Below are 19,453 nucleotides of genomic sequence, written 5' to 3'. Positions count from 1 at the left end.
TGAATGGCTGCTTAATTTGCTCAGAGGACAACAAGATGACAGTGGTTAACAAAGAACAGATCTAAAGGCAGCCAATGCTTCTATTTAGTAATGTAGATGTAAGTGACTTGCAGCTGATGAGACAGAACGCATCGCTATCAAGCTTAACAGAGGAGCAAAGCTGAACTCACTATACTGGGAGAATTCAAAAGCAAGGGAGAACCAATTGGCACTCTCCACATGCTGCTCGGCTCATCGTACATAGGATCTGTGCAGATTCGAGGGTAGAGAGCCAGGCCTCCACCATTTCATGCCAGGTATGTGTTGTTTTATCCAATTCTCTAGGATATTTTGTTTAATTAAATTTATACTGTGTAAAAAAAAAATATTATTTGTTTGATTTCTGACGTCCGGTAACCTGGTAATTAATTTGCCTTGCAATTGCATTGCGTTTCCAATCTGTCGGCATTTTGTGCTATTTTATAGTCACGCATTGGATTATAGTTTAAGCAAGTGAAGCATGGTCTCCAAAGTAGTTATAGGAGATGCAATATTCTTCATTGGAGTCTTTATGTAAACATTTTTCATGCGTGCGATGGTTACATGATTTTAACTTGGTGAAGTTCATTTTTAGCATAAGGGAGTAGTATTACATTGTTTTTTCAAGCTGTTACTTAAGGCAGATTATTTAAGATACAATGTTTGAGTTAAGTTTCTGCTCTAGATTGATTTAACGTTCTTAGGGAGTGCCAAGCAGTTTTGTTTTCTTCTCTTTTTCCGTTTTCTTTTTCCATTTTTTGCACATTGTTTTTAATGAGATGGTTCTGGATCACTTATTGTTTGCACTAATCTCATATTAACCTGGATGTACTTTGTGGGGTCAGAGGGTAAAGTTTGAGTGCTTGCTTTGTAGACTAGGCCCAAGTACGGAATTTGGAGATGATGAGTAAAATTTCACCTTGAACTGGTTTCTAGGAATTATTTGTTACCTTGATAGGGCAGCAATGTGCATCGATCGACCATCGCTATTCAGGATTCACTTGAAAGGTCGAAATTAAGCTGTATTTGAAGGTTGTTCTTTGAAAACACTTGAAAATGTTGATTTAGCTTTTTGCACAGTTTTTATCGAATAATTGACACTATTTTGTTGGAAACAGAGGGTCGCTGGGTATTTCATTTGAAATTTAATGTTTTTATTTAACAAGTAACTACAGAAGGGAGATAGGGCTTGTCTTGACTGCTTAATTGGAAGTGGCAGATCTTGTGCTATTGTTATTCTGCAGCCATTCCATGTGATGCTCTTCTTCTTTTTGGCATTTACAATTATAGATTGTGCATGATCCGCGTTTAGGATTCTAGCATAAACTTGTCTCGGAGAATCGGATATTTGGGCTTTCCTAAGTGCTCTGTGTATTCTCTCAATTTCAATCTTTTTAGATAGGTCTTTGTTTTCCAGCACCTTGTCAATGATTTCTTTTGCAATTTCAGGTAGCTGAGACTGATCATATTTCTCCGGTATTCCTCTAATTCAAATGTTATTTCATCTAGCTCTTGCTTCCAGGTAAATAATTTTCTGTTTCATTTCTGTGATGGTGATGTCTCTGTTTGAGGCCTCTTTTTGTAGTTCTTGTATCATCATCTCGTTATTTAGTGGTTTAACTTCATTTTTCTCTATTCTTGTCATCATATGCTCCAGATTGTTTCCGAATGTTAACTTTGTAGAGAATGTTTGTATTTCCGACTGAAGGGGGAGTAGAGCCTCTTTGAAATCTTCTAGTGTGAATGGCTGATCGTTTTTAACTTTTTGAGTCTGCTTAGTTGCTACAGGATGCAGTTTGTTTGTTTTTTGTCTTTTTGAAGAAACCTCTTTTTCTGGAGAGTTAATTAGAGAAAGTCTAGTCTTAGTAGTTTGTTGTTCCATTTGTTCCATGTTGATTAGAATGATTTTTTCCTTTGTTTACTTGATTAGGCAATTCTTGAAGATTGATAGGCCCAAGCACATGTAGCCAGGATCACCACTGTGCCACTGTGATTTGGAAATTTATTCGTCCAAGCTAGCTTTTTTCTGAAAACTGAAGATCAGGTAAATTTACCTACCCCTTTATGTTCCTTAAGGCTTTTTGATTCAATTTAGTATAGTAGCCACAAGTGATTTGGTTAGATTGACTTGTATTTTTGAGAGCAGGCAGAAATGTGTGCTTCTTATCTGGCAGCCATCTTTGAAAAAACAGATTGTATTTGTTTGTAGCTGTTAAGGTGGTAATTTGGTCTTTGGAACACCCCCTAAAAAAGGCATTATAGGAGTGGCAAGAGCCTTTGCCATTATCCGTAAGCCCAGGGGTGACAGATGCAGGCCATCTCTGGCAAAGCATCGAGGTCTGTCAATCATGTCATCCCAAGCAGACAAATACTGGATCTCCTTAGAATGACACCAGAAACTATAAAAATTCACTTGACCTTTGCAAAACACAGAGCAGACAGTACCTTTTGAGTAGTTCAGCAGTCCTTAAAGTCCACTTAGGATATAAATAGGCCTTTTTCCTGGGTTCATCTTTCAGGTCCCAGTTGAAGTGATCCAACAGTTTGGTTTTAGGCTTTAGGTTTTGTCTATTTGCTTCACTCTCAGCTCCAGATAAGAAGAATTTTATTTTCCTAGGCATCACTTTTAGTCTCTCTGCTGTCATTATATACCTCACTCTTTGCTCCAAAGATCAGGAACAATCCACAACTGATGATCCATAGACTAGATCTGACTGGGCCCTCCCTCAGATTCCATGCATTTAAACATTATCCCTCTAGTGAGGTACTCGTTTTCCAGGTTGTACTCTTTACATCAAAGTAGAGTCCATGTGATTGGCTAATTTATATGGGAATCACTGCTAGAACATTCCTAAACTACACATATTGCTATTCATTCTGAGAGTTTGCTCTCCATATACAAATTGCCATAAAGAAATCTCACCAAAGGTTTGTGGCTGTATAAAAATCCAAGCCATATCAAACTGACCTAGGTAATACATTAACCACCCATTCCCACCTTCTATCCACACCCTACATGCAGCCCCTATCTTTACAAACTTGCACTCTGACCTCCTAGCTATACTAGAACAATGCTATAATGAAACTGCTTCAATTCACTGCCAATGTACTAAGGGGAGCCCCCACTGCCATGCTCTCGCTTGAATTAACTGCTTGTAAGTCTCAAATGACCTTAAATTGTTACAGCTAAAGACTGCTCATTCCATTCTCCACCACGCAGATTAATAACCTTCTCTGCATGCCATCATGCATTGGCACATCCCTGCAAAAACTCTCAGCTCCAAATATAAGTTTCTTACTTACCAGCACAGGTCCCAAAACTCTTTTAGAGATGTAATCTACTCCAAGTGCATTTTCAGCTTATGAAACACCATCTCTAGCTCCCTCGGAGAAACAGATAATAAAAATAACTTCAAACAACACCTTCATGTCACTATTTAATCCAAATAGGGTGAACTAAACAATTTCCTATCTATGTTCCCCTCTACTTTCTGCCTCACCTTAGTGAGATTCTGGTTTACCTCATCCTTACTCATAGCTCTAATCATACCCTTTACTCTGCTATACTCTATTTCTCATGCTGCCCAGCTCCAATCTCTGATGCAGTAATACACACTCTCTATAATTTTCCTAACAATACATAATAGTGCAGTGTATGTTATGATATCTTGGTATCAACTGCAGTTACATTTTTTTTCTGATTTCCTTGCAATTTGTGTTGCTCATAGAATTGTGCTGTTTCTTACAATGTATGCTGCTCCTTCCCTGCATCCTCTATCTTAGTCACTTGGTAATCAGAGTGTTTTAAAACTTCAGACCTAATATTTACCTCCTTTTCCTTTTTATTTCCAGTCCCCTCAGCATAAGTTTTATTCTTTGTCCTGGCCAGCCTCCAATAAACCAAAGGCTGTCTGGTTGCCCTGCACTGTGAGACCCTGCATCGGTGGAACACTAAAGTGCTTTCAGCTAAACTAGTGTACGTTAGAGTTGTATTTAATCTGTCTTCTAAACCGAAGACATTTTGCTATAGCCTTTTACTGTAAGCGTGCACATTACTGAACCCCCCCCCCCCATTTTTGTCTCTTCCAACTGTACTCCTAGGTTAATTACTTAAAAACTACAGTACTTTCTTTCTCTTGAAAAAGATTTACCTATGTACCTGCAGCCCATACTTGTATTGTTTTTCCCTACAGAAGTGGTGGTTCTTTTCATCACAGTATATTAGATTAGTAGCACAAGATTTCTAGAAAAATACTGTGATACACTAACCTGAAATTGACTGAGCTTGGTTTTCCTGATTGTTTTCTTGGAAGCTGGCCTAGTCCAGTTTTTCTGGCTCATCCAGCTCCATTTGACCTTGCTGCACTCGGGCTCACTCCACTCCCCTACCCTACCCCCATTCCCACCCATGCCTGACATCATTTCCTTTATAGCTAAACCTGCTTTGCCTTGCCTCTGCACTAGCCAATAGACATCCCTCTCCTCTACTCATATCCCACATCACCATTACCTGTAACGCACACTTCCCACCCCTCCTGAACCTTACCTGCTTTTAACTATTTCTGTCACTCACTTTAGAAAACTCCTTCAGTTAATTCCTGATTTCTTCTACTAACCTTAAATAAATTGTTACCCTCTAATTATTTCTGAGCAGAAACTAAATCATGGCTATACCTTTCAAAACTCTATTTTTCTCCATCCTATTTCTAATTATTTTCTCAGCTCTAACCACTTACCATACTATTCACCTGCTTACCACTCCGTCTCCCACACACACTTATCCCACTACCCACCATACAAATAACTACTCCACCCCTATTGCCCCCTCTCTCTTTAACCATACCACTATATCATTTCACAAGTTCAAAGTACTGTACATACCAAATGCCCAACCTCTCATCACAACAAAACATCAGTTCTTTTGCAAATATTTATTCATACAAATACTTCAAAGCACAATACTACTGTTAAACCAAAGAAAAGTAAAAAAAACAGATAGTAACAAAATGGGGTCCTTGTCAGCAGAAACCACTCAGTAAAGAAATTCCTTAACGCGTTTTATTTATAATAACAACAAAGCATTTTCGCCACAGCAATCCGTGGCTTCATCAGAGGGATAAATATCTAAAAACAATACACTCCATTTATATCAGGAAATTCAGGAAGTGACATCTTCCAGTTTCCTGAACTCAACAACCATTTTTTAAAAATGAATATAATATACAATACAATGTACACAAAACGTAACCTCAGTTAATATAACAACCTAAATATAACACTTAATATAAAAATCAATATAAAATAAAAAGTATAAGTTTAAACATTACATATAAATATAAATAAAAATTAAATAGTTTAATACTGTAACTTTTTATTTATTAATTTTTCACAGGACCAGCTACCCTAATAAACATGCCCATAAGTATATATGTATTGTTATGTGTATACCTACAGTTGCTACATTCAACTTTTATTGGCACACTAAAAGACTTCATGTCTTGTACTTCTAAAAAACATCATGTCTTATATTTCTAAAAAATATATATGAACCAAAGTTTTAAAAAAGGAAGGAACCCATTTATTCATTATTTTACTACAAGTGGCACATGTTTTAACTATGATGTTTCCTCGTATTTTTATAACTAAAATAAAAGGATTCTTCACTACCCTGTTTACATAAAGGTAAAAATGAAATTAAAAACCAAAATTTCTAATAGTCTACCTAAAATAACTTTTTAATTTCAGTACAGGAGCTATATTGCAGTTGCTGTTCAACCCAGGATGCCTAAACGCATCAAGGCGTAACTGCCATTCTAGTTCCTGGTTTTCCAGAATTAATGAAAAAGGGCCTCCCCTAATCTTTAATGGTACTTGGTCAATGGCCATAAATTGGAAGCTATGACCAGGGTTTAAACCTATGTGCTTTGCCAGTGCATTGTCACCCTTATCGTTCTTAATAGCATACATGTGTTCATACATTCGGTCTCGGACCCGACGGTCCGTTTTACCGATGTAGAACGCTTGGCAACAATTACACATGGCGATGTAAATAATAGATTTACTCTCACAGTTTAAAGTAAAATGGATATGATACTTCTTTTCCCTGACCATAAATGTTTCACCAATTCTGACCATATTGCAGAATTTACAAAAGCCACATTTGAACATACCTCTCTTTTTATGAAATGTATTTTGAGGTACGTCCCTTTGTAACAATTCCTTAAGGTTGTTTGATCTCTTAAATATAAATCTAGGTTTACTACCTAATTTTTCAACCAACAGAGAATTTGAAGATATAAGATGCCAATTTTTACGAATTACAGCCGGAATCCCTTTAGAATTTTTACTAAAGGTAGTGATGAAGCTCAAAGAAAAATCATATTCTTCACCTAAAGATGCACCTGTGACTATCTCACCCATATTCAGATCAGTCTCAACCGATACTACGTTAATAGTGGTGTCAACGTGTGTAGGATTTTTTTGGTGTAATAAAGGTTTATAAAAACCATTAGTCCTTTTAAAAGTGACCTCTCCAATCAAGTCTGATAGCATTTGGTCAGGGTACCCTCGGTTAGTAAACATTTCTCTCAATAGTCCTCATTCTTTATTAAAATCAACCATAGTACTGCACATTTTAATGGTAACATTCCGAGAATTAGGGGTTATTTTAGGGACCTGTTCCTGGCAGGAAAAATTGACATGAACTTGTACAACTATATTGACATAAACTGTCCAAAGATACCTACCATGTTCGGAATCCCTAAGATTTACAAGAGTATTGATAATCCCCCTATGAGAGCGCTGATTGACGGTAGATCCTCCATTACTTATCCCTGTTCTAAACTTATAACAAACATTCTGGGTAAATACATGAAGGGGATTACCAGTATATGTAAAGATTCGTGGTCGTTCCTCGATAACATCAATGGTATTCCATATAACGGTGACAACAATTTTTTAACCATTGATGTGGTAGACCTATACACTTCCATACCGCACCAAGAAGCGGTGGAGTGGATAGGGTCTATGCTCCAGGTATTTGGGGCCTCTAGGTTGGAAGTGGAGTTGGTCACAGAATTATTGGACATTGTCCTGACCTCCAACTATTTCACCTTTAATGGTGATTTTTTCCTTCAAAAACGTGGTGTAGCGATGGGCTCCCCATGTGGGGCTGGAGTGGCAAATTACGTTATGGGATATTGGGAGGCTAACATTTTAAGGAAGATCTCAGGTTTAATGGAACCTGTCATGTACTATACCCGGTTCCTGGACGACATTTTTATTTTGTTCAGGGGCTCGGAATTAGAAGCTGCAGGTTTCGTGGAAACCATAAATTCAACAACTGAATTTTTAAAATTCACATTCAAATTTTCAACCAGTGAAATTGACTACCTTGACGTGAAGTTAGAAAAGGACCTTGTAAGTCAAGGACTCACGTCAACTGTGTACAGAAAACCTACATACTGCAACTCATTCCTGCACTTCTCCAGTTTCCATCCATACCAACAGAAAAGGTCCATTGTAAAGGGACAACTGGTGAGGGCAGGAAGAATGTGCAGTACTATGGTTGATTTTAATAAAGAATGTGGACTATTGAGAGAAATGTTTACTAACCGAGGGTACCCTGACCAAATGCTATCAGACTTGATTGGAGAGGTCACTTTTAAAAGGACTAATGGTTTTTATAAACCTTTATTACACCAAAAAAATCCTACACACGTTGACACAACTATTAACATAGTATCGGTTGAGACTGATCTGAATATGGGTGAGATAGTCACAGGTGCATCTTTAGGTGAAGAATATGATTTTTCTTTGAGCTTCATCACTACCTTTAGTAAAAATTCTAAAGGGATTCTGGCTGTAATTCGTAAGAATTGGCATCTTATATCTTCAAATTCTCTATTGGTTGAAAAATTAGGTAGTAAACCTAGATTTATATTTAAGAGATCAAACAACCTTAAGGAATTGTTACAAAGGGACGTACCTCAAAATACATTTCATAAAAAGAGAGGTATGTTCAAATGTGGCTTTTGTAAATTCTGCAATATGGTCAGAATTGGTGAAACATTTATGGTCAGGGAAAAGAAGTATCATATCCGTTTTACTTTAAACTGTGAGAGTAAATCTATTATTTACATCGCCATGTGTAATTGTTGCCAAGCGTTCTACATCGGTAAAATGGACCGTCGGGTCCGAGACCGAATGTATGAACACATGTATGCTATTAAGAACGATAAGGGTGACAATGCACTGGCAAAGCACATAGGTTTAAACCCTGGTCATAGCTTCAAATTTATGGCCATTGACCAAGTACCATCAAAGATTAGGGGAGGCCCTTTTTCATTAATTCTGGAAAACCGGGAACTAGAATGGCAGTTACGCCTTGATGCGTTTAGGCATCCTGGGTTGAACAGCAACTGCAATATAGCTCCTGTACTGAAATTAAAAAGTTATTTTAGGTAGACTATTAGAAATTTTGTTTTTTAATTTCATTTTTACCTTTATGTAAACAGGGTAGTGAAGAATCCTTTTATTTTAGTTATATAAAAATACGAGGAAACATCATAGTTAAAACATGTGCCACTTGTAGTAAAATAATGAATAAATGGGTTCCTTCCTTTTTTAAAACTTTGGTTCATATATATTTTTTAGAAATATAAGACATGATGTTTTTTAGAAGTACAAGACATGAAGTCTTTTAGTGTGCCAATAAAAGTTGAATGTAGCAACTGTAGGTATACACATAACAATACATATATACTTATGGGCATGTTTATTAGGGTAGCTGGTCCTGTGAAAAATTAATAAATAAAAAGTTACAGTATTAAACTATTTAATTTTTATTTATATTTATATGTAATGTTTAAACTTATACTTTTTATTTTATATTGATTTTTATATTAAGTGTTATATTTAGGTTGTTGTATTAACTGAGGTTACGTTTTGTGTACATTGTATTGTATATTATATTCATTTTTAAAAAATGGTTGTTGAGTTCAGGAAATTGGAAGATGTCACTTCCTGAATTTCCTGATATAAATGGAGTGTATTGTTTTTAGATATTTATTCCTCTGATGAAGCCACGGATTGCTGTGGCGAAAACGCTTTGTTGTTATTATAAATAAAACGCGTTAAGGAATTTCTTCACTGAGTGGTTTCTGCTGACAAGGACCTCGTTTTGTTACTATCTGGTTTTTTTACTTTTCTTTGGTTTGTGGTTTTTTTCGTTGCGAGGATTCCTGATTGTCTTGGCAGTTTCCAATCAAACATCTCCATGACCAGTGGCATCGACAACACTAATACAGACTTAGCCGGCGTGCTTGCCGGTTTATCTGTTAGACTGGACCAGTTGAACTCTAGGATCGACGACATGCAGGCTGCTATCCGGACGTCTAGAGCAGGTACTTCCGGTGCTTCCAATACGATGGGTGTGAGCCAAGCGAGTCTTGAAGACTGGATACCGGCAGGCCAGCCGGAACGACAAAATTTACCTGCTAGCACCGGTTTGGGGCTAGTAAACAGTCCGGAAGGTATTTTCCCATTGTCCGGCGACAGTTTTGGAGGAGAAGAAAGGACAGGACGTTCTGTTACTTATGCTGTAGCCGTTACGAATGAACGGTCTAACCAACGAACTGACACAACAGTTTTGGCAAATTCTAACAACGGACCTGTGGGGACTAATTTTTGTTTACCGGACTTAGGTGGTTGGTTATTGGACACTGCCAACTTAACTTTTGGACAACAAGGTACGCTATCTAGCAATGATGTATCAAACAGTGAAAACACATGTTTAGCAGATAAGCTAAAACTATTTGACTCCAAACTGCTTAAATTAAAAAAATTGCAGTTGGAGTCTGCTTACTTTAAACAATGTATTGTGGAAAAATTAATACCTAAAGGGTTACGCAATAATTTTGTGCCATCTGCTTTAATAACTGACCAGACATTTTTTACTGAGTTGGAAGCACTGTTCCAACAACAAGGTGTTCAACTGTTAGAACTTATTGTCAAGCATTACACATTGCATATTGATTTATTAATGAATGAAATTAATAACTTGGATAATGACATTAAAACTGACTTGGATTTTACTAGATACAAATTCGACTACGGACGGATTTTATCTAGTATAGACACTTTGTTGTTGAAGTTAAAAGCTGGTAAAAATAAAAAATTGATTAGGGATAGGGAAGCCTATTCTAAAAATGTTGCATACCCTAAATTAAAAGGACCTAATGATATCCGCTCAGGTCACATTAGTGAAAACCAGACGGCGGATACGGTGGAAGATACGAGTGGGTTGGACGATATAACAGAAGAAAACAATGATGGTCATACTAGTACAGGATTAAGACGGAGTAATAGAATAAAAGGTTTCGCTAGAAATAATGGAGGACCTGGTAATTACCAACATGGTTCTAGTATTAATAACAAACTAGGTAACCAGAGTAATGGTAATAATTTTTTAGGCCAACGCAGCAACAGGCCTTATGTGAACAGGAGGAAGAACTAACTGTAGACCAAGACATTAATAGGTCTGGTGTATATGTGTCTTCCCCCTTACCTACTGTGCAAACTGATTCACCTTGCCCGCTCATTGTACATGATTACCCTGTCATTCTTAGCAACAAGAATGGGGATTTTAAGATTTACAACTTTTCCGATATTATTCTTGATGAGCAGTTAATTGAATTACTAGCTTTTGGTAACTCATTTGTTCCAAGTAGAACCGGGAGTATTTCTAAGGAAATCATAGAATTAAAATGTTATGTGAGGAAAATGAACCTAAAACTAGTGTTTAATCAACAGAATGACACTGAAAACTTTAACATTGGAAGTAGTGGTGATGTTTTACCTACCATGAAATTGGCTAGTGTGTTTAACCCCCCACTACACAACATATTACAACTGTTTGAGAATATTTGTGAAATGGATTTCAGATTCCTCGCTACCAATGGTAATGACAGGGCAGGCATAAGAAATTCAAACATTTCCAAGGAACAACTGTTGTTATTGGACGAGATATGTCGGTTACCCGTACGTTTACTAAAACCTGACAAAGGAGGTGGGCTGGTGTTATTTGACAACTTAACATATAATGAGAAGATGACTGCGGTGTTGGATACTAATGCATACATTAAATCGTCTAGGAGTGAGGTTAATGGTAACATTCAGAGAATTAGGGGTTATTTTAGGGACCTGTTCCTGGCAGGAAAAATTGACATGAACTTGTACAACTATATTGACATAAACTGTCCAAGGATACCTACCATGTTCGGAATCCCTAAGATTCACAAGAGTATTGATAATCCCCCTATGAGAGCGCTGATTGACGGTAGGTCCTCCATTACTTATCCCTGTTCTAAACTTATAACAAACATTCTGGATAAATACATGAAGGGGATAACCAGTATATGTAAAGATTCGTGGTTGTTCCTCGATAACATCAATGGTATTCCATATAACGGTGACAACAATTTTTTAACCATTGATGTGGTAGACCTATACACTTCCATACCGCACCAAGAAGCGGTGGAGTGGATAGGGTCTATGCTCCAGGTATTTGGGGCCTCTAGGTTGGAAGTGGACTTGGTCACAGAATTATTAGACATTGTCCTGACCTCCAACTATTTCACCTTTAATGGTGATTTTTTCCTTCAAAAACGTGGTGTAGCGATGGGCTCCCCATGTGGGGCTGGAGTGGCAAATTACGTTATGGGATATTGGGAGGCTAACATTTTAAGGAAGATCTCAGGTTTAATGGAACCTGTCATGTACTATACCCGGTTCCTGGACGACATTTTTATTTTGTTCAGGGGCTCGGAATTAGAAGCTGCAGGTTTCGTGGAAACCATAAATTCAACAACTGAAATTTTAAAATTCACATTCAAATTTTCAACCAGTGAAATTGACTACCTTGACGTGAAGTTAGAAAAGGACCTTGTAAGTCAAGGACTCACGTCAACTGTGTACAGAAAACCTACATACTGCAACTCATTCCTGCACTTCTCCAGTTTCCATCCATACCAACAGAAAAGGTCCATTGTAAAGCGACAACTGGTGAGGGCAGGAAGAATGTGCAGTACTATGGCTGATTTTAATAAAGAATGTGGACTATTGAGAGAAATGTTTACTAACCAAGAGTACCCTGACCAAATGCTATCAGACTTGATTGGAGAGGTCACTTTTAAAAGGACTAATGGTTTTTATAAACCTTTATTACACCAAAAAAATCCTACACACGTTGACACCACTATTAACATAGTATCGGTTGAGACTGATCTGAATATGGGTGAGATAGTCACAGGTGCATCTTTAGGTGAAGAATATGATTTTTCTTTGAGCTTCATCACTACCTTTAGTAAAAATTCTAAAGGGATTCTGGCTGTAATTCGTAAGAATTGGCATCTTATATCTTCAAATTCTCTATTGGTTGAAAAATTAGGTAGTAAACCTAGATTTATATTTAAGAGATCAAACAACCTTAAGGAATTGTTACAAAGGGACGTACCTCAAAATACATTTCATAAAAAGAGAGGTATGTTCAAATGTGGCTTTTGTAAATTCTGCAATATGGTCAGAATTGGTGAAACATTTATGGTCAGGGAAAAGAAGTATCATATCCGTTTTACTTTAAACTGTGAGAGTAAATCTATTATTTACATCGCCATGTGTAATTGTTGCCAAGCGTTCTACATCGGTAAAACGGACCGTCGGGTCCGAGACCGAATGTATGAACACATGTATGCTATTAAGAACGATAAGGGTGACAATGCACTGGCAAAGCACATAGGTTTAAACCCTGGTCATAGCTTCCAATTTATGGCCATTGACCAAGTACCATTAAAGATTAGGGGAGGCCCTTTTTCATTAATTCTGGAAAACCGGGAACTAGAATGGCAGTTACGCCTTGATGCGTTTAGGCATCCTGGGTTGAACAGCAACTGCAATATAGCTCCTGTACTGAAATTAAAAAGTTATTTTAGGTAGACTATTAGAAATTTTGGTTTTTAATTTCATTTTTACCTTTATGTAAACAGGGTAGTGAAGAATCCTTTTATTTTAGTTATAAAAATACGAGGAAACATCATAGTTAAAACATGTGCCACTTGTAGTAAAATAATGAATAAATGGGTTCCTTCCTTTTTTAAAACTTTGGTTCATATATATTTTTTAGAAATATAAGACATGATGTTTTTTAGAAGTACAAGACATGAAGTCTTTTAGTGTGCCAATAAAAGTTGAATGTAGCAACTGTAGGTATACACATAACAATACATATATACTTATGGGCATGTTTATTAGGGTAGCTGGTCCTGTGAAAAATTAATAAATAAAAAGTTACAGTATTAAACTACTTAATTTTTATTTATATTTATATGTAATGTTTAAACTTATACTTTTTATTTTATATTGATTTTTATATTAAGTGTTATATTTAGGTTGTTGTATTAACTGAGGTTACGTTTTGTGTACATTGTATTGTATATTATATTCATTTTTAAAAAATGGTTGTTGAGTTCAGGAAATTGGAAGATGTCACTTCCTGAATTTCCTGATATAAATGGAGTGTATTGTTTTTAGATATTTATCCCTCTGATGAAGCCACGGATTGCTGTGGCGAAAACGCTTTGTTGTTATTATAAATAAAACGCGTTAAGGAATTTCTTTACTGAGTGGTTTCTGCTGACAAGGACCTCGTTTTGTTACTACAATACTACTGTTATCTGAGGATATTTACCCCAACTCAGGCCCTTGCTAACAACACTCTAATCATACTTATACAGCATCCCCCTTTCCAACTGCCTCAAAAATAACTTATTACGATCACAAGCCTCCAAAAATCTATCATTTTCTTCAATGAACATACAAAGCATTGTCATTGCCTGGATTTCTCAGTATAACCCAGATATATTCACTCTGTCTGAGACATGGCTAAAACTTGATATTAAAAACTGTGAAATTCTCCCTCCTGGTTATAATATTGTTCATATGGATCGAAGTAAAGGAAATGGTGTAGGAGTAGCTATACTCTATTCTGACCAGCTGTCTCTCCCCCCCTTAATAGCTATCCCTGATTTCAGCCCTACTGAAATACTTATAGCAACCTGTAACCTAAATCAACACAAAACCTTGTCATTGCAGCAATCTACATAACCCCAGGTAAAAATATTCCCATACTCGTGCAGTTTCTTTCTTGGATTGTATCCATTCCATATGAAACCATCATCTTTGTGGATATGAATATTGACTGGAACCTTGTTAACCCTGCATCCCCTAGCTACTCTATAAACCTTCATGGCTTTACCCAGCTGACCACCTCACCCAAGCACCAGCAAAAAAATTCCCAGAACGGCTCGGTTATCGACTGGCTATTAGTATCCAACCCCCAGTGCTATCATAACCCTTCCACCCTACCTAGCTCCCTTAGTGACCACCTCCCTACCTCAGTAGTAAGACACTCTCCAAATCTTAACAAGAGCCACCAATACAAAGAGTCTTGTAACCTTAAAAACTACAACCCTGTCACCCTAAATGAATTACTGTCCACTGTAAACTGGTCATTCTCACACACATTACCCCTTAATGAGGCTGTCCAAAGTTTCAACAATTTATTTCTAGAAACCCTTAACACATTGGATCCCAGTAGAAAAATTAGGCTAAAATGTAATTATGCAAGATGGCTAAACCAGGCAACTCAATTTCGTATGAACAAGAGACAGTGCCTGGAGAGCATGAAAAAAAATAACACCTCAACTTTCCACCTGAACTTATATAAACAGCTTTACAACCAAACAAAAAGCAGGTCCTACTAGACAAAAAGATTTTTTTATCAAAAATCTCTGAGCAACCCACATTCAAACCCAAAGAAATTCTGGCACTCAGTAAACAAACTACTATCTCCAGGTAACCCTCTTCACCAAACTCCTTCCCTAACAAGACTTCTAATGAAACTGCAACCATACTTAACTTTTTCATCAAAACAATAGAAAAGCTTACTAAACTAGAAACTCTTGATATAAAGACTCCGCCTCCCACCTCATCTCTTCCATCATTCTCCCTAGCACCCGTAGTAACTTTCTTCATCAGATTACGTCTTAACAAACTCAAACCCTGTTCCCCATCAGATGACAAACTTCCTCCATTATTTCTCAAGCATGCAGCCAAATCCATAGCATACCCTGTATCTATACTTATCAATAGATCCATCCAAGAAAATACAATACCAAATATCTGAAAAAACTTCATAATACCCCTCCACAAGGGAGGAAATTCTACAGAACCTTCAAATTATAGGCCTATTGCCAGATTATCCCCCTTATCCAAGATACTGGAAAAATGTATACATAGACAAATACTAAACCACCTCTTAAAGGCTAACCTAATTACACCCACACAGCACAGTTTCCGACCCTCACACAGTACTACCACTGCCCTCCTATCTTTCACACACATTGCCCAAGCCAGAGAAAATAAACTCATATCAGCTCTTTTCCTTGACCTATCCAAAGCATTTGATACTGTTTCCCATACCATCCTTCTAAACAAACTTTCCAACCTACAACTCTCTACCTCCACTACCTCCTGGTTTAACAGCTACCTCTCAAACAGATATCAGTCCATCAGATGGCAAACATCCTGCTCCCCTTTCCACTTTAAGACCAGGGTTCCCCAGGGTTCTCTCCTGATAAATAAATAAATAACTCCCAAACGCTAAAGGTGGTCTGTCACAAAAACAGTCAATATTAGCAGAAAAAAGACAGAAAATCCACCCAAAGATGGACAATCAATGAAATCCACAAGTGTTCCAATTAAAATGTAGTCCTTTAATATGAATAAAACTTTGACTTGAAAATAAAATGAAAAATAAAAAAGCTCAAAACTGTCCCTTGAAGATATCCGATAAGCGCTTTCGACTGTTGTCTTCCTCAGATCATCTCGATGTACCTTCTTTGGGCCATTCAAAGATTCTTCCTTGTTTAAAATCATTAACATCTCTGTTTAGTTTTTTTTTATTTTCTGTTCTTTAATCTTAGATTCATATATATTAAGATTAAATTCTAATGTCTCTAACTTCTTAATTTGTTGATTGGATAATGTCATTAACTCTAATTCACTTTGTTTATCCTTTATTATCTGAGCAATCCTCTCTTCCTCTGGTTTAAAATAATCCCATAGTAATCTTATATATTTAAAGCTGGTTTCTATATTTATTGCTTGCCAGCTTGCCAAAAGTCCTGGATGTTGATTGCCATAGCTGGGCATGCATTTGACTCGCATTTCCCTTGGGATGACTTGATAGTGTATGCATGCTTCCAAGTGGTATCTCTGCCACATTAATCTTTTTAGTTTAAATGCCACAGATTCGACTTCTTGAAAGATGGTATCAAAACCAGCATTATTGCATTCTTCACCAGCTTCATCCAATATAATGGATTCATTATTATCAAAATGAAGATTCAATAGCGGATTCACAAAATTACCAGCCTTTTCAGGGTTAGATCCATGTAAAAAATCCAAACTGGCATGGTTAGGCCTTGTTCTATTCATGTTATTGTTAGCCATATTTGTTGGGAGAAAAAAACAACTTACAAATAAATAAATAACTCCCAAACGCTAAAGGTGGTCTGTCACAAAAACAGTCAATATTAGCAGAAAAAAGATAGAAAATCCACCCAAGGATGGCCAGTCAATGAAATCCACAAGTGTTCCAATTAAAATGTAGTCCTTTAATACGAATAAAACTTCGACTTGAAAATAAAATGAAAAATAAAAAAGCTCAAAACAGATTTTTCATTTTATTTTCAAGTCGAAGTTTTATTCGTATTAAAGGATTACATTTTAATTGGAACACTTGTGGATTTCATTGATTGGCCATCCTTGGGTGGATTTTCTGTCTTTTTTCTGCTAATAAAGGGTTCTATCCTGGGCTCCCTACATTTTAATATATTTACAAATAACCTCCATGTCTCCTAGTCCCTTTTTACCTTAATACAGTATGCAGACGATTCCAAAATTATTAACACCTCTGACAATATACAAAATCTCCACACTGTCACTCAACAGTCTCTGCATCTAGTAGAACAATGGCGAACCAAAAACAATCTGCTTATCAACCCCAAAAAGACCAAGCTTCTCCTTTTTCTTCCAAAAACTCAATCCAGCTAAAGACAACTTCACCATCTCATCCTTAGATAATACAATTATCACTACCGACTCAAACACCAAATTGCCTGGTGTTACTATAGACAACCAATTAAAATGTGACCTACATATCTTAAACTGTATCAGAAAGTCCAATCAAAAATTAGGTCTTCTATACCGAAACAACAAATATATACCTAACAAATCTAGACCTATTCTGGCTCACACATTTATTCTACTGTCCCTGCTGTATGCTGCTCCCATACTTACTAACCTCCAAAATAATCTCTTAACCAAACTAGAAATCACCTATAACAAGATAGCAAAATTTGCAGCCAGCAGTAGCTACAAATCCCATCATTGTATATCCCTGAAAAGTTTAAGATGGCCTAAACTCCTCCACATGCTTCAAATATGATAACTACAAATGTCACATATTATTCTAAATAGCCCCAACTCCTACCCTGCCCTTACATCTATAATTACACCCTACACACCCAATCCTGACCTCAGAAGCACACAGAAAAACCTTCTGCAGGTGACCAAGCAAAAACAAAAATATTTGAAAAATACTTTACAGTCATTCAGTTGCATACTCATGGAACCAACTTCCATTGTCCCTTCGCTCCATTATCAAAAGTGGTGAATTCAAAAAGCAACTAAAAATTCATTTCCAATATTCATGGATGTCTACTTGTCAGGAAATTACCTAATTAATTTGTCTTCTTCTCTCAATTAACATACCTGCCTGGTATCTACTTAAACTGTCCACATATATTACTCTCTCTGCAGTTAGTACCTATGCTTTTAAATGCATCTTTTTCGTACTATGTCATGATGTTAATCTGATTTTTTTTTTATTTTATGCATTAATACATTCCTTGTAAACAACTTAATGCTAACCAAATTACTCAAACATATTGTTACTACATTCTCAAAATGCTGTACTTTTGCCTCATATATATTCATATTATATATTTCTCTCTGTTTTTGTACTGTTAACAACTTGAATTGTTAGGTTTTTCTTATTTATTAATTACTTTCCTGGAGCTTTTCTTCAGGGTCTCCACTTAAAAAGGGGCTCTCTGGGCCCAGATGGACTAACCTGGTTAACAAATGTAAAAATAAAATAAATAAATAACTCTTCCATGTAAATCCTCCCACTATACTGTCCAATTTCACCAGCAATGATATTACATTCAAAATAATGTTTTTTTTTCATCATTATTGTTACTACTGCATTATTCTTGAATATACTATGTTTTATTCTGAGCTTGTGGAACTTTACAATGTTTGCTATCCTGATTATTGCACTGCTGCTCTAGTTCATGTTAACATGAACTAAAGTTAACATTGTTGTCATGAACAAATCTGATTACCTAAATGGGATTAATACTTTATTGTTGGATGGTTCTTACATTGAGAGCTCACTGAATGAGATACATGTGATGTACAGAAAAATTGATTTGTTAATTCACGACATGTTGTATCAGGGCCAAATTAATGAGGACAAGCACTCTTATATGACCAACAAATTCCCAATGGTTTCAAACATTTTTGGAATTCTCGAAATACATAAGGGGTTGAAAGATCCGCAATTTAGACCAATTGTAGATATGAAGCATTCAAAAACCTGGTTTATAGGGAAATTTATGGACCATAAATTAAAGGTGGGTCTAAAAAGTTTTTCCTATATTTGTAAAGATTCGTGGGAGTTTCTAGATAAGGTTGGTCGTATTAAAGTGGATGCTAATACATATTTAGTTACTATTGATGTTGTTAGTCTTTTCACTGTGATCCCACATGAGGAGGGGTTAGTGTGGTTAGAGGCCCAACTTTTAGAAACTGGTTCATTTGATCAAGACACTATTAACGTGTATGTAACACTTATGGAAGTTGTTCTTAAAAACAACAATCTGTGTTTTGAAGGTCAATACTATAGGCAAAGGATGGGGTTTGCAATGGGGGCAGCATGTGCCCCCATCTTTGCCAATTATATTATGTCATATTGGGAGCAACGGTTTGTTTTTCAAAGTGTATATAAATCCAACATATTGTTTTACACAAGATTTTTGGATGATTTGTTCATTATCTGGAAAGGTACTGAGGCAGCGTTGGAGCAATTTTACTCCTATATTAACAGCACAGTTGAATTTTTAAATTTTACACACCAGCACAGTAGAAAAAACATAGTTTATTTGGATGTTGAACTATTTATTACTGATGGTTACAGTTTAGGTTCTAATATTCATAGGAAACAGACCTTTTCGAATTCTTACTTGGAGTA

The 19,453-nt window shown here is 36.4% G+C and overlaps 1 long non-coding RNA gene across 2 annotated transcripts in view; it reads left to right on the top strand.

The window, feature by feature from the left end:
- The window catches only part of LOC122793131, a 238,860-nt gene that overhangs the window by 35,046 nt on the left and 184,361 nt on the right, over positions 1-19,453 (top strand). For both annotated transcript variants that reach the window (XR_006363449.1, XR_006363448.1), the window contains exon 2: positions 89-296. This is a non-coding gene — a long non-coding RNA (uncharacterized LOC122793131). The remainder of the gene's footprint in view (positions 1-88; positions 297-19,453) is intronic.

This window comes from Protopterus annectens, chromosome 2.part0, assembly GCF_019279795.1.
Source record: "Protopterus annectens isolate FY-2018-M chromosome 2.part0, PAN1.0, whole genome shotgun sequence".
Lineage (NCBI taxonomy): Eukaryota > Metazoa > Chordata > Ceratodontiformes > Protopteridae > Protopterus > Protopterus annectens.
This window is presented reverse-complemented; position numbering and strand designations above follow the sequence as displayed.